The following is a 17,163-nucleotide window of genomic DNA, read 5'->3' as shown; positions in this document are numbered from 1 at the left end:
CATCGACTTTTCTTCTCCCTTACCCGTAGCTTCCTCCATAAGCCAAGTGAATTCCTTTCCTGCTCCTACACAACAGCGTCCAAGGCAAGACAAGTAAATTCTTTTCCTTATTCCCCTACACCCGTCGGTTCCAAGGCACACACGAGAGAAAACTTCTCAAGTCTCCTTCCTTCACACGAGAGGCTCTTGGTTCCTCTAGTTCGCGCGTCCTCTCCCTTTTCTTCAAGTCATCTCTCTCATTTCTTAAACCTAACATCTCCACCGAAAATCTCCAAGGAAGTCAACCTCGTAAGTGAATTTCTATGGCTCTAATCTCTAGTTTGAAATCTTAGATCTATGGGTTTAACTTAGGGTTTGTTTTTAAGAAATTTTTTGTTGTGTTCTAGCCTTGGATCTTTCGGATTCCCTTCTTTTTCTCGCCTACCGTGTATTTCCGTGGCTTAAAAGGGGACCAAACCTGGAAATAATCCTTCCGTGAGTTTTTTCTTGTGATTTGGGGTTTTTCTAAGCAAGTTTGTGACTTGTAATTGAGGGTTCGAATTCTGGGCTAGCCGAGTGTTGTGTGGAAACTTCCTAGACCAGTTTCTCGTTGCCTTCTCTAGTGATTGATCTAGTGGGTAGTAGCCGAAAGCCCTGTTTTCTGGTCAAACCGACTATCTTGAGGCTGTTTTTGCCATGTATTTCTACCACTCGAAAATGATATATTTCCTTTTTAACTTGGTTAGTCACAAGTGGTGATTAATTGATTTGTTGTGTATATGTACATGAAGAAGCCGTGGGTCATGCTTTGTTTTGGTGTGTGTTCCAGCCATGTGTTGCAAGGCAAATTTTGTAGTCCCTTTCTTGTGATCTCTTGAGTCCAAGCCATGTTTTTAATTATGCTTTTATGTGTCAAATTAATGAAGTTAAGATTTACAATTTTTAAACATTTCTTCCCGCAAGTTTATGGCCTAAGTAAGCCATTAAGAGTTTTAAATCTAAACTGGTAAGCTTACTTAGAAATTTTAAGTTGCCAGAGTTTGTATCTTTTTATCTATGCTATGTTTCAGAAAATATACGAGACTTTTTTTTAAAGTTTTCTACCACTCTTGTATTATTTAGTTGTATGGTTGAGTTTTGGGTAAGTGAGAGATGTTTAAGACCCTGAATGTACTAAGACTTGCTAGCTGTCCATGTACTACAAAATTCTGAAAAATGTTCTGTTTTGAAGCCTAAATCGGCCCATTGCATCCCTTGCTCAATTTCACCCATTTGTTTAACCAAGGATAAACTTTAGTATGGAAAACCCTTGAAGAACAAGTGACAAAAACCAACCTCTTGTAAGCATTTTCTTTTGTTAGAATTACTTTCCACATGATGTTACAAAGATGTCAAAATGCTCTTTTTATAAATATTTCAGATTTGGTAGTACCTCCTTACTCCCTACCATACTTAAATAAATCCCTGCCATCCTATACATTTTAACTTATGATTCCTACCTATCCCTTGTATAGGAAATAATAGCCTTTAAAAGGGGACAACAAGCGAGTTATGTACCTTCATGAGTTCTTTAAATGTCGGAATGAAGATATTAATGTCTTGACTTAGTGTCATGTATGTAGCAAATGGGGTTAAGGGAAATGCTTTAATTCCAAATTGGAAGTTTAGTGAGCACGTGGGTGTTGGATAGTAAGCTTAAAGTTGAATGAATATTAATATGTTTATCCCATTTCATTGAATAAGAGTTTATTTTCAAGATTCAAGGAATCTTCTTGTAAAGCAACGAGGTAAATAGCTATGACTATGCTCCTTACACACAAAGCTCTCTTATGAAAGAATCTCTCTCTCTTTACAGATGTTCTCTTATGAAAGAATAAATGTATATATATTATGTACAAGCCTTTCTTGGTAGCCCCTGTTAAGCACCCTGTTGATTACAATTGTGTGTATGTAAGGTAATAATGCATCATGAGATTTTATGCATGCTCTCTTAAATAACTACGATGTACCTATATGTAGCATGACATGAAACACTCTTTTTAAAGAAAAGCATATGCATTTGGACTAAGGAAAGATAATGAAAATGTTTGACTGAAAAGAAAGGAAAAAAAAGAAATGAAAGCATGAACGTACGTAACGGCCATATGAATGAAAGGGTACCAAAGGAATGGACATATTGCAATGACAGGTAAGTAGTACTGGTAGTGCACCCAGTGCTGCCCCCATGAAAGGGATTCCCAACTTGTGGCCACGGTCGGAATCCAGGTCCAAAAGACCGCTAACCCCAACACACGGGGCGTAATAGTGTGTATCGGCCAAGAAAGTGAAAAGTAAAATAAAGTTATTTCTTAGGAATGTTTATGCATGAAAGTACAGTTATGCCTTAAGCCATTTATGCATGAAAGTATAGTTATTCTTTAAACTGTTAAGCATGAAAGCATTGTCAATAATTAGCAAATGTTTATATATGCATGTTTTCAAAAGAAAAGATTATGTGATTAATAAGTTAACGACATGGTGTACTGCTTACTGAATATTAGACTCACTTTGTGTTTATGTTTTAAACGTCCAGGTATGAATGATGAGGCTGTGGAGCTAGGCATTGCTGAGGAGGGAGGGGCCGATGCTTAGAGTTCCCTGTCGGTTCGGTTTTGATGATAATGGTTATGTTTTTATGCCTTTATGATGGGTCCCGTGTTGGGATGTTTTGTTGGCTTGACTTTAAGACAATATGTCTTCGGGCATGATGTAAATATTATGGTGGGGTGATGGTAATGGCGTAACTTCTATGATGGGGTGATGGTAACCCCACATAAGATGGTTAAATGCCTTTTTGGTATGTGTTGAAGGGACTAAGTCCCCTCTTATTAAGGACTGGTTATGTTTGGTGCATGGATGATAGACTCTGAGAGTCCTTTACTTAGAATATTGAACAGGTCGTCTATCAGGTGTTTCTTTTAAGCTAGAAATGCAGAGTACATGCGTGACACGTTCACACATAGCCCTTTTACCCTCTTTTAAAGAAAAAAAAGATATATATATATATATATATAGCAAAAATATAGTACTAATAATAATAAGGAAAGAACAGGTAAATTGTCGCGGCCTCATCCTAGGATTGGGGCAGGGTTGTGACAGTATCGTGCTTGGCTAGACCTGATAGTCGATTTGTACAATCTCCTGGTGTATCACGTGCTCGTGTCTTCTAATTGGTTGGTGGAATGAACGTTCCCCACTGCAAGAAGTTATCTTTGTGTAAGAGTTGACCTGAGTTGGGGTACAAGCGAGTTGACTTACACGAGGCTGAACGGGTAGAAAGGATTTTTTAGATGTCGAGCAATGGATCAACTCATTCCCTGTTTGCCCATGAGGCAATGAAATGTCTGTGTGACGAACAAATATGTGATGAATCTCTATATGCTGGCGGTTGTACCAAGTGAAACCAATATGGTCTTACGTATTTCACCTAATGACCATGTGAATTATGAAATGAATAAGGTATTTGAGCTCCATGTTATGATGCGATATGATATACCATGATATGTTATGATCTGCCATGATATGTTATGTTATGCCATGAATGTTATGAGATGACACAAAAGAATGTGATATGATCGCAATATGATATGTTATGAAATGATAAGAATATCATGATATATTATGGCAAGAACAAGGACCCGGGCTCAAATGGTTTGAACATGTGTTAAGAGTTTAAAAAGATGAAAATATATTTTATGAAAAAATCTATGTTGCATATGTCAAAGTTTTACGTTTAAGCACATGCCCATGCATTCATTTGTAGTTTACTTTTATATGCTTGTGATATCAGTTGTATGTTGACTGTTTATTTGCTAAGATTTCTCGAAATCTCACTGTAGTAGTTGATTCCTCGCTTAAACAGTACTCATGTCTTAAAGTAAATTGCATTAAAGGGTAACTCCTTATAGGGTGTCAAGCTTGTATATATGTGTATTTAACTAAGAGAATGATTCCTCGCCATGTTTTGTAGACCTATGTGTTTGTGCCCTTGAGGGTGATTCCTCGCCAAGGCATATATGCATGTGTTCCCCCACTATTTACATGAACTATTCATTGCATCTTCAGGAGAATTATCTCTCATTGGTAGTTTCTTTATCATGAATGCCTAACCTACTTATGGGTTCACTCTCAGAACCATAGACTTTGGTGTAGAGTTAGAATCAGGAGTGATACCTGAGGAGGAAAGTGGACACCTGCCGAACCCTAAAGACAAAGGCTTGTCTCTGTCATAGGTGCCATGCATTATTTTAAGTTGTGCATAGTCTTTTGGAAGGGGCGACCAATGTATTAGGTCTGCCGTCTAATAGGTGATAAACTGTAACACCCTGCTTAATTAACTTTTGATTATCCCTCAAGTACTCTAGATTAGGCTTTTATTTTTGGATTAATCACTTTCATTAAGGTTGATAGTGGGATTAGCATTAATGTTGGTACTTAGTATTAATGAGATAAGGATTTGAGAGACAAGCCAATTAGTAATTTTGGTGAGGCTTTTTAGGACCCAAGTGCATTCATGGGCCTAGCCCAAGAAAAATCTTGAACTACGCCCTTAGGAAATCAAGGCTAGTCTTGGCCCAAGTATAGGAAGGCATAAGGTTTTTGGTGTAGATTGGACCATTGGCCTTTTTCAAGCCCATATGGCCCAAAGTCATGTTTGGACTCATTTTACCATTCAAAGATCAAAGGCCCAATACACCATACTATTGGTTTCCTTAAACCAAAATTACACTCAAAGTACCCAAATTAAGTTTAGAAAATTGGCTAAGGCCATTAACCATCATACTTGAGATTAGTGCACTTTAAGCTATGCTTTGAAGCTTAATCATGCTTAATCTTTTCTTAAACTTTTTAATTCAAATTTTCTTGAATTAATACTCCCTTAAATCATGATTAGGCCATGTTAATGCCCTAGCTCAACCATTATACATGTCATTAAGAAAAATGACATAACAAGCCCAAACCATGCTTCAATCGGTTTTGTGCATTGCCCTTTGTAATGCTTCGATTGTTTTGCCCTTGAGCCCAACATTTTTGTGATTTGTTCTCAAGGGTAATATGGTTCTTAAACACCTCATGAGACCATCCCCAACTCAGTTTGAGCCTTGGACGAAATTGGTTGCATCAATCAACTCAAAGAACCAAATTGGGTGCACCTTGGTCTAGTTTGTGTAGGAACCATTTGGATTAAATTTGAACCAGCCTCCTGCCATGGTTTGCACCACCAGCCCACACCACCTCCTTCTCTACCCAATCACCAAGAAGTCCCATGACCATCATGAAGGATTTTGACTCAGTTTTGCTGCCCAAAAACATCCAAAACCGAACTGATTTTCTACCACCACAAAACCACCTCCATCCACCTATTTTCAAGGGTGGTTTGAGGGATCTTCTGCCATCCAAATGATGCCCCACGACCTAGATTAATCTACAGAACCGTTGCAGCTACTGTGGAGAGGAAATGATGGTGGTTTAGGGCACTATTTCATTCTACACAAGTGACCTAAGCTCATGCAAGCAAATTTGGAATTTTTTCAGATTTGAGCACCTCCCACTTCACCCAATCACCAAGCACTCAAGCCAATGTCCCTCACCCCTTGGCCACCTATAAATACTTCCCTCCCTTCTCATTTCACCGATACCATACCTCCAAATATCATCTTGAGCCTTGAGAGCATTTCTCCCTCTTAGAGATCAAAAGAGTGCAAACCGAGTGAGTTTTGGTGAGTTCTTGAATGTTCTTGTGTAAGGCAGTCTAGAGAGCTTGGAAGACCACAAAATTTTTAATTTCTCTTCCTTTTGATCTTAGCTAGCATTTCAAGCTTTGTTTCTAAGTGTTGGTATGAAATTTGGTTGAGTTTTGAGAAGGTTATGATGCTTAATGCAAAACCAGGTCAATTAAAGGAATGTTTGAATGATTGAATATTTTTAATTGGAAATTTAGCTATGGCATGTCCTAATCATGATTTGATATGATCTATCATTATCCTGACATGATTATGGAAGATTAAATTTGTGATTAGAAGCATGTTATGATAGGTTTTAAATCTATCTTGTTTTGGTTATCAAGCATGAATGGGTTTTAAGCATATTGGTGATTAAGGATTTCTTAGCTTAAGTGTTGGGATGAACTGGATTACTCAAGGATTAGACTTCATAATTTCTCTAAAGACGTTATGATCATTAGTGATTAAAGAAAATCTCATATACATGCATTCATAGGGATCAATAGTTGAAAATATACATAGGCATCAACTAGGATGCATGCCACGGGTTGGGACTAATTAGACAAGTTTCACTTTGAATTTTAAAAATTTAAGGGTATAGATGGTTTTAGAATGTCAAAAATATGAAGTCCATGAAACTTGGTTAAATTTGGAGTTCGTTTGCAATTAGTGAAAATTTAGGACATAAATGTCAAATTTTGAAAGTCTAGGGGTATTTTTGTAAATGCTCAATTTTTTTGAAGCCTTTGATTTTGAACCTATCCATAAGAGTATTAACTCTAACATAATATACACACAATTTACGCAGCTACGACGCTAATTTTGAATTTGCCCAGAAGTTTATAAGCTGGCCTTTAACTTACACCTTGATAAATTATTTATGAATTATTGATAAATGTTCATTGATATTTCAATTATCATTTTGAATATAAAATATCATGTTATATGATACATTGAGTGCATACTTACAGGACATGTCATATTTTTACCTTTTTTAAATATTGTATATAAATGTCATTTTTCATGAAACTTGCTACATATGCACATGTCATGAAAAATATTTTTCAAAACATTGCATGAAAATCATTTTATCACGACCCAAAGGCTAGGATTGGGAAGTTAGCCTAGTGGAACTCCTCTGTCCACTCTGGAGTGTTTAATAATGGAGTGGTGGCCCCTGAGTTGATAAAGAATAGTCAACAGACTTCGAATGGGTTCTTTTTAAAGAACGCCGAAGTGAAGTCAACATGTTATGACACCTAACGCTGGTGGGTGTACACGTTATGAATTTTCATGATGATATGTTATATTTACTAATGCATTGAGAACGAGTCTATAGACAACGTAGTTTCAATGTAAGTTATATTACGGTCATCGGCAAGTACTGACAGTGCATATGGGGAACTGTGATATTACCACACGTTATGTTATTAATTAAGATAATGATGAAAGGGCTATGATAATGAAAGTTTATGATGAAATTTTTATGAAGAAGTTATGTTTTTTCAAAAATGATGACGAAATTACTTACTGAGTAAAAACCCGTGTCTCCATAGTTCTAAAAGATGTTGAGGAATCTGGATGGGAGACATGTATACTGATTTTCTGCATTTTATGCATTGCATATTTATCATTTTTCATGATTGATTTATCTTTGTGTCAGTTAGTTGTTTAACTTACTGAGATTTCGAGTAAATCTCACCATTTTATGGGACCACATAATGATAGAAGTTGTGCCGAAATCGACTAGGATGAGATTATGGAGAAGTAGATTCGCATGATTGAGGAGGAGTCGGATTTGGAGAGGAAGCTTGACTTAATTTTGATGTTCATAACCCAAGTCCTTTATACTTTAGATCACATGAAGAGAATGTTACGACTTTGTATATAAATCTATACTACTTTAGTATTTTGAATATGATAATTATCTAATGAAGTTGAGATGTTTTAGTTATTCTGGCATATTTTTCACCTTAACCTTTTATTTCTGCTGCGATTATTGCATATTGATAGTTGCATACTAGGATGCATTGCACATTAACTGTCATTAACGGGGGTATGTAACCTTGTGTTGCTTATCCCGACGCTCTAAGTCTCTGTTCCATCCCAAGCGGGGATTGAGGGCATCACATAAAGATACCATTTTTGGTTGTCTATAAGTCTAAGTTAATGTTATAAGGAATGACAATAATGTTTTCCTCTAAAATATGGTTTATACTTTGGTACTGTGAGGTCTAGTTACCGACTAAACCTTTATTTTTTTCACCACAATCTAATCATGGGTGTTAACCATCTGGGTGGCACCCCGAAACCTTGCTAGGATCTTTACATGAGGAACGGGGCGCTACACTCATCTCACCACTTCTTCCTAGTAGGCCCTCGTCCTGGAGCTACATCTTTCCACTTCCTTTTGGCAAGTCCCTCACCCTAAACCTTCATCATGCCTCACACTGTTGGAGGATTTATATGCAAGTGGTGATTAGCATATGGCTTTTCATCCTTGCCCCTCTTTCATTCTCCTTCACCTACCTTATATGCTTTTTGCCCAATAGTTACCCCCGCAAATTCTACTTTATGAGTGTGTATTCATGTTTTGTTCTAAATTTCTTTAGTACTCTTACCTTCTAGGACACACGTCCCTTTTGGGGCGTCCGTCACTTTATTTCCTAATAGTTTTCTCAACCGTCACTTCATGCAACACATTTCCTGGTATCACATTCAGCTTTCCATTTGTAGCTTTATAGCTTCCCTTGTTTAGTGGCCAATGTTGCATCACTTTTTAATTCGGTTAATTACATTTTGCTCCCTTGAACTTTCACTCAATTCACAATGTACCTCCAAAACTAATAATTACATCAAATTGGACTCTCGAACTTTCAAAACTTCCCAATCCCCCCTTCCGTCTAGTAGCATCGTTAAATATAACAAAAATTCACTGCACGTGCTGCTCATATGCATAACATTCATTGTAAAAATATAATTTTCATCTAATTTATTATCACTGACCATATAAAATATAAAATAATATATGCCATTAATTAATAATAAATCATAAATCATTAAATAATTTTTTTATTAATTTATATATGGTTAATGAATATCAAATAATTTCATTGTGTACATAGATTATTCATACTTGCTTAAAACTTAGGTATAAAATAATTTTATATATGGTTAATGATTAATAATTTATTATTAGTTGATAGCATATATTATTTTATATTTTATATAGTCAATGATAATAAATTAGATAAAAATTATATTTTTACAGTGAATTTCCGTTAGAATTGATTTTGTTGGCAGACGGAAGGGGGGAATGGGAAGTTTTGAAAGTTTGAGGGTCCACTTTGATGCAATTATTAGTTTCGAGGACACCTTGTACATTGAGTGAAAGTTCGAGGTGGTAAAGTGTAATTAACCCCTTTTTAATTTCACTTAATTTTGAGAATTGATTTACCTTCTTTCGATATTCTCTTCCTCTTCGTCTTATCAACCTCCTTCTAGTTTCACTTTGGTTTCATCCCTACTTCCTCTTTCTTCTCTCGCACCCAATCCTTTTCATGGTGATAAAGTGTTAAAATTGCATGATTAAGCTGTTTAAGTGAATAAATTGTTTAACCAAAAGTTGAGTTAAGCACTTAATTATGCAGTAGATTATGATACTTGAGTCAATTGATAAATTCTGATATTTTGCACTTGAAAAGAGTTATAATGCAGTTGGTCCACACCAAAACTAATACCCCAAATTTTACTCTCATATTTTACTTATATGTTGCAGGGCATTATGGGAAAATATGTTAAAGCACATAAGTATTCTTGGAAATACCCAACTGACACGGCAACACCCGAAAGAAGGCATTGGGCAGCAGATTCACACACACTAAGGGGCTAGGGATCTGAAACGCAAAAAGCCAAAAAAAACAAAAAAAGAAAAAAAGAAAGGAGGAGGTTACGGATGAGTGGGACGATGAAATGCAAGGCGCACAGCTCACGCATCAAGGACGTACAGCAACACAAGATTGCCTCAAGGACGTGCAGGAGCCAGCCAATCAAACGGATGCGGATAAAAAGGAGTTACGATTTTTGAACCAGGGGGTTTTTTTCTGCATTTTTTTCAGACTTTGGTGGGGGGAGTTTTATCTTCGTTGTAGTGGTTCTGGGGAATGATTATTTTTTCTTGGGGCAGCTTTGTTTTTTGAGTAGTGAGCAGTGAGTAACCCTTCTATGAGTTGGGAGTTTACTTGTTTTATTTTCTATTTTCCCGAGAGAATGATGTTAGGCTAAGTTTTCATCTCCAGCTACAAGATATGGATTCTCTTGCTTTAAACTACTGATTAGAGTGATTTTGAGATGATAAAAATCCATTTTATAGTTTTGCAAGTTGATTTTGTTGAGATAAGTCAAAACCAGAAACTCTTATTCTTGTTCTACTGTTGACGGAAGGCACATCAGAAACTTGGTAATATTTTCAAGGTTTTTCATGGTTGGTATTCATTGTAAATTTATTTGCACTCTATAGATACTTAGGATTGGAAATCTGGTTTTAAATATTCATTTTCCGATTGTTAATACTTAGACTGGATTGACAATTGAGTTATAGAGTTCGACCACTTAATTAGAGTTTGGAAAATGAGAAAACATTCTTGTAGTTCAAGTGTTTGACATTTTGTGTTACTGGTTTTGATATTTATGTGATCTCTACATTTCCTGCACCCATTTTACTAATACTCATATTCCTCAATTCTTTTAAATTTGACAAGCAATCAGAAAACCAATTCCACTTGATTCTTAAACTTTGTTTCATTAAAAAGAAAAAAAAATCATTTTATAAAAAGATCATAACCAGCCTTTCCTCAATACCGTCCACACTAGTACAAAAGCATATATTCTTGTTTCTCTCCTTAGCTATGCAAAAACCCCTTTCTTAAACACGTTCATTGCACAAAATACCTTCAATTAAATTTTTGTTCAGCATGAATACTATTGTCCTTGTGGAAATGACCTTAGAACTCTTCCATGTACTACTTTGATAGCTTTTGCACTTGGAAGATAGATTTAGAAAGCCATCAAATTTTTGGCGCCGTTGCCGGGGGTTTGATTGGCTAGCTCCTGCATGTCCTTGAGGCGATCTTGTGTTGTTGTACGTCCTTGATGTGTGAGCTGATGCGCCTTGCATTTTGTCGTCCCACTCATCTGTAACCTCCTCCCTCTCTCTTTTCCTTTCTTTTTTTTTTTTTTTTTTTTTTTTTTTTTTTTTTTTTTTTTTGCCTTTTGTGTTTCAGATCCCTAGCCCCTTAGTGTGCATGAATCTGCTGCCCAGTGCCTTCTTTTGGGTGTTGCCGTGTCAGTTGGGTATTTCCAAGAATACCCATGTGCTTTAACATCTTTTCCCATAATGCCCTACAACATATATGTAAGATATGAGATGAGTAAAATTTGGGATATTAATTTTAGTGTGGACTAGCTGCATTATAACTCTTTTCAAGTGCAAAATATCAGAATTTATCAATTGACTCAAGTATCATAATTTACTGCATAATTAAGCGCTTAACTCAACTTTTGGTTAAATTTATTCACTTAAGCAGGTTAATCACTTTATCACATGTGTAACGCCCCAATGGAAGGCCAAAACCACATGGCCTATACTCCAAAAGAACTAGTCAATGATACAATTGGAGCCCCATCGGAACCTTATAGAGTGCAAGAACTTCTCATTCCCAAGCAATATGAAATCTCATACACCACCTATTCTTATCAATATTATATGGGGTATTACAATCTACCCCCTTAAATTCTCGACGTCCTTCTCTGGCCTGTCCATTGTAGGTGGTACGACTCAAGTCCCATATTTCTAGTTGGGATAGGCTCTGATATCATTTGTAACACCCCAATAGAAGGCCCAAACCACAAGGCCTATACTTCAAAAGGACTAGTCAATAATACAACTAGAGCCCCATTGGAACCTTATAAAGAGCAAGAACTTCTCCTTCCCAAGCAATGTGGGATCCCACACACCACCTACCCTTATCCATATCATATGGGGTATCACAATCTACCCCTTTAAATTCGTGACGTCTTTGTTGGGTCTGTCGATTGTAGGTGGCACGTGTGACGCCCACAGATTCCGCTTGGGATCGGACGGACATCTGAAGCGTCAGGACATGCAACACAAGGTTACCTGCCCTCGTTCATGACATATAAGATGCAATGTTCCTAACATGCGTCTAGCATTATGCAATATTCGCAGCGGATAAATTTTTTTTTTTCTTTTGGCAATACCATGCACCAAACTTATAATATCCCAAATACTTAAAACATACTTCATACATAAAGGCATACTAACAAACGAGATCACAATACTAGTCCAAAATGATTGTGAACAAAAGAGTGCTGGAGATTTAACTCCACAAAATACAAGTAGTAATCTAGGGTAACTACATCTAAGTCACACCGTTGCTTAGTCGACCGTTTCCAGCTGGTCGATCCCTAGTTCTCCTTCAGATCCTGTAATAAGATCTACCATTCGGGGGGAATGGTAGTTGGGACTACCACAGTGAGATTTGATTACAAATCTCAGCAAGTTAACAAAAAACCTTCACACAGGTTAATGATGCGTGCATGGCAATAAAGGCATAAATGCACAATCAAAGTCAATAGTAAACATAACATATCTTGACATAGCATGGTATGAAATTATAAGCATAGCATGACTTGACATAACATGGCATGAGCTGACATAACTTGAACTGAAACTGAAACTTAGCTTGACGTGACATAAACTTGAAACTTGACATGAACATAAACTTGAACATAACATAACGTGAAACATGACTTGAACGTGAAATACATGAACTTGGAATCTTATTCAGTAGACTTAATCATTAAAGTGACCATACGGGTGCTACATAGGTCCCCTTGAGCCGTGTGTCCCTGCCGATTACCGCATCACAACACAGGTGTCTATACCAGCTGTGAGTGCATTAATACGTACTCCACAGTTGTTGTGGCCCCACGTATCCTACGTGTCACAATTACTGTGTCTCACGTAGTGTATGCTCCACAGTTGTTGTGGCCCCATACTTCATGCTCCACAGTTGTTGTGGCCCCATTAATTGTTTGTGCCACACTTGCTGTGGACACACGTAAAATAAAGTTTGGCTCCATCGGCGTTAGTGCCTGGCGCGCTCCGGTGACCAGCTAATTAGGCCCCATTCGCAACCTGTTGACTGTACTTCGTCAACCCAGGGAATTTCACACCTATTTAGACACTCCAGCGTGAACAAAGGAGTTTCACTAGGATATTACCCCATCCTAGCACTTAGGGTCGTGATTGACATGAATAACTTAACAAGACTGTTCTCGAGATACACAAACTGTATTCAAGACGGAATGACATGAATATGAAAAGACAGAAGTCCTAACGTAGCGTAACGTGACGTGAACAGAAGATGACATACATGACTTACTTTGAGTCTTACTTGTAACAGAAAATATTTTATAACATGGCATACATGTAATAGATATTATTTCGGCATAACATATAACAGACAATATTCCGTAACATGGCATAACATATGACAGTGAATATTACGTGAAATGAAATACATGTAACAGATGGCATACTTAACTTAACATGACATACTTGCAATGCATAGCAATGTATAGAAATACGTGACAGAATATCTTATGTAACAGATGAATAATTCGTGATAGAATAAATTCTGTGTAACAGATAAATATGTAATGACTTGGCATGGAACATATGATAACATGCATACATACACTTTAGTTCCCTTACTTATCACTCATACACATTAAACTGATAGTAAGTTAAAAGCTAACTTACCTCGATAGTCGTGTTCTACGAGAATAAGTGTGAAACACGAGGAACTGTAAGAGGGTATTCTAAAAGTTAGAAATTAATTACTAACAATTAGAAATGTGAAAAGAGGCAACTTAGAGTAAAATTACCATTTTACCCTTTACAAGTGGGAAAATGACTATTTTACCCCTAACTTAAGGATTTCATATCCTATCTCCAAAAATTACCAAAATTTACATTCCTCATGTAAATTTTGTTCTAAACTCAAATATCAACTCAGAAAAATTTAAAACCATTCACAACTATGGAAAACTCACTATTGCCGAAACCTACTTAGGCCATTTCTCTTGATTTTGGTTCAATTCTTTCAAAATTCAAAACTCATGATTAAACCAAAATTTTGTAACAAAGATCTTCCTATCCTAAGTTTAAAAACACACTTAAAATATCCATTAGGAAAAATCTATTCATCAACACCAAACTTTTTGTAAAAAGACCCAAACTTTTTAACAAAAAGTAAGCCCTTTAAATCACAAGTTTTGACCTTAATAAAAACATCTCCAAGAATTCCAAAAAATCAAATCTTACCTCTAACATATTCATAACATCATTCTAAGATCAACCATGCTTTAAATCATCAAACAAAAGTCACCAAAAATCACAAAACAACACTTGGAGTTTTTGGTTTTAAACATAGTCCAAAACAGAAACTTTTCTCTCAACTACATTTGATCAATCTCTTGATCCATGGCTTAAAGACATGTGATCTTCAAACTAAAACATCACATGGTCTAACAACGTGTCCTAAAGAAGATCTAACCATCAAACTTAATATCACATGGCTAAAATTCAACAAAACATGGATCTAACCCAAAAACATCAAATCTTAGGCCAAACCGAAATCCTCTTACATAGAAAAATCATATCTTTAAAAATAATACTAAATATCTTCGAAATAACATCCTAAAATGTATATAAGAGGCTTAGGATCATCATATAAAAATATCAAAGCCTTTGGAATAAGATTATACCACGAAATATTTAAACTTTCACAAAACAAAAACTGTTTTCCCACCTCCAGTTTTCAAGTTTCTAAATCTAAGGAAATCTATCATCAAAAGCTTTAGTCATGCAATAAAACCTCAATGAAAATTCATAAAAACATGTTAACAATACTCCATAAAATTTTTGGACCAAGATATGTCCATTAGCTTGGTCAAAAAATCCAAAACATATCATACTCTCCAGTTTCACACCCAGAATGACCTTTGCATCGTTAAAAATACTTTTTACTAATCAAATGAGCATGGATTGAGACGAATAAGATATCTACGGAAACTAGACTCAAAGAAGAACAACTTATATGAAGGAAAAATCGTGCGAAAATACTTGAAAAGGGTCGAAAATGGCCACGCAAAAATACACAGAAATCTGCCCGAGAGAGCGCTTTTGGGTTTCTCTCTAAGAACGGGGGAAAGAAGTGATGAAATGGAGAGAAGTGTGTCTTCCACGACTTTAGACTCCTGGAAGGGGAAGTTATGGACTTGAAAGACCCTTGATTGGAGTTGGCTATGTGACATAAAGTAGAGAATAGTGAGAGGCATGGACTGCCTGCAGCAGCTGTGAGAGATGGAGGTTGATGGAGTGGATTTCTCCTTCACATCAAGGCATTATTGGGTGCAGCCAATGGCAGTGGATGGTCTGCCATGTGGGGGAGGAAACTTCTCCAAGAAGCTTTGCCAAGGTGGCCAATTTCGTGGGCCTTGGTGGGCCCCACCAAGTGGGCTTCAATTTGGGGTTTAAAGGGGGGTTTGGTTAGGGTTTGAGATGCTATCAAGCCCAAAATCAATTTTTCTTGGCCCAATCAAATTCCCAAGGTTTAAAAGGTTGAATAATGATATCATAACAAGGATTTGATTAATTAATAGCATGTGGAAGTGATTTAATCAAGTGATTAAACACAATGCTAGAAATCGGGTTAAAAAGGGTTTGGAGACCAACTTTAGGGTTTGGGAATACCATTTAGGGTTTTGGTTTCAACCAAGCTTTTGGGGTTTCAATTGGATTCCAACCATTTAGGGTTTTGCTAGGTTTGAAACCCTCTTTGGTCTGGCACAATTTGGTTGAACAGATGAAACACAGTTTTGCTCAGGTGGCATGATATCACACCTTGATTCCTTCACAAATCTATCTAATGGTTTTTCTTTGTGCCAAGTGTCTAATACTATTCCCTATGTGTGGCTAAGATCTTGCCGAGTGTCCAAATAAATTTCCCTAACCTAATTTGGGCATTCCACACTGTGATTTTAAAAACACTGCACTAGGTGCGCTTATTGAGGTTACTATTCACTCCAAAAAATTGCATAATAAAATTAGTACTGAAAAATTCTAAATATTCATATTAACCTATAGTGAAAATCGTTTACCGAAACTCAACCCCGAAGTGCCCCTAAAAATAATTTCACAATTTTCATCAGACGTTTCGTCCGGAATTATGAAAATAGGCTATTGCGCCATAAAATCCTAAATAATCCACTGAGTCTAATGGCGTAGACCATAATGCATTCTAACACTTCTAACTACCTCAAATAAATAAACTCGTAAATTTGCACCATAGTGAGTGATAACACTGATTATGATGACAGACTAAAACCTGAGCGATTGGTCGATTCGTAAAAACGTATGGGTTTTCACGAGGTTCCTACGGTCAAAAGAAATTCTACCAGTGAATTTCTTGTGGTCTGTTACAGCACGACTCAAGTACCACTTTTCTAGTTGGGATAGGCTCTGATACCATTTGTAACGCCCCAATGGAAGACTCAAACCACATGGCCTATACTTCAAAATGACTAGTCAATAATACAATTGGAACCCCATTGGAACCTTATAAATTGCAAGAACTTCTCCTTCCCAAGCAATGTGGGATCTCATCCACCACCTACTCTTATCCATATCATATAAGGTATCACAATAATGGTATCAAAGCCTATCTCAACCAGAAATGTGGGACTTGAGCCATACCACCTGCAATGAACAGGCCCGAAGAGAACGTCGGGAATTTAAGGGAGGTAGATTGTGATACCCCCATATGATGTGGATAAGGGTGGGTGGTGTATGGGATCCCACGTTGCTTGGGAAGGAGAAGTTCTTGCTTTTTGTAAGGTTCCAATGGGGCTCAAATTATATCATTGATTAGTCCTTTTGGAGTATAGGCCATGTGGTTTGGGCCTTCCATTGGGGCGTTACAAATGGTATCAGAGCCTATCCCAACCAGAAAAGTGGTACTTGAGTCATGCCACCTACAATCGACAGACCCGACAAGGACATCGGGAATTTAAGGGGGGTAGATTGTGATACCCCATATGATATGAATAAGGGTAGGTGGTGTATGGGATCCCACATTGCTTGGGAAGGAGAATTTCTTGCTCTTTATAAGGTTTCAATGGGGCTCTAATTGTATCATTGATGGGGCTCTAATTGTATCATTGACTAGTCATTTTGGAGTATAGGCCATATGGTTTGGGCTTTCCATTGGGGCATTACAACATGGCTCCCATTAATCCATCTAAAGGGGCGGCTTGTTTCTCATGTACTCACGAG

General features: G+C 36.9%; 2 long non-coding RNA genes across 2 annotated transcripts; one reads left to right on the top strand and one right to left on the bottom strand.

The window, feature by feature from the left end:
* Positions 1-99: 99 nt before the first annotated feature.
* On the top strand, positions 100-2,940 carry LOC121267417. Its single transcript, XR_005940988.1, has 2 exons — positions 100-288; positions 2,552-2,940. It is a non-coding gene; the product is annotated as an uncharacterized LOC121267417 (long non-coding RNA).
* Positions 536-15,872, bottom strand: LOC121267418. The gene is made up of 3 exons (XR_005940989.1): positions 15,863-15,872; positions 5,453-5,460; positions 536-664 (listed from the first exon to the last, which is right to left on the bottom strand). It is a non-coding gene; the product is annotated as an uncharacterized LOC121267418 (long non-coding RNA).
* Between the last annotated feature and the right edge of the window lie 1,291 nt (positions 15,873-17,163).

The sequence above is a fragment of the Juglans microcarpa x Juglans regia genome, chromosome 5S (genome assembly GCF_004785595.1).
Source record: "Juglans microcarpa x Juglans regia isolate MS1-56 chromosome 5S, Jm3101_v1.0, whole genome shotgun sequence".
Lineage (NCBI taxonomy): Eukaryota > Viridiplantae > Streptophyta > Magnoliopsida > Fagales > Juglandaceae > Juglans > Juglans microcarpa x Juglans regia.
Note: the sequence above shows the minus strand (reverse complement) of the source record. Positions and strands in the feature narration are given on the sequence as shown.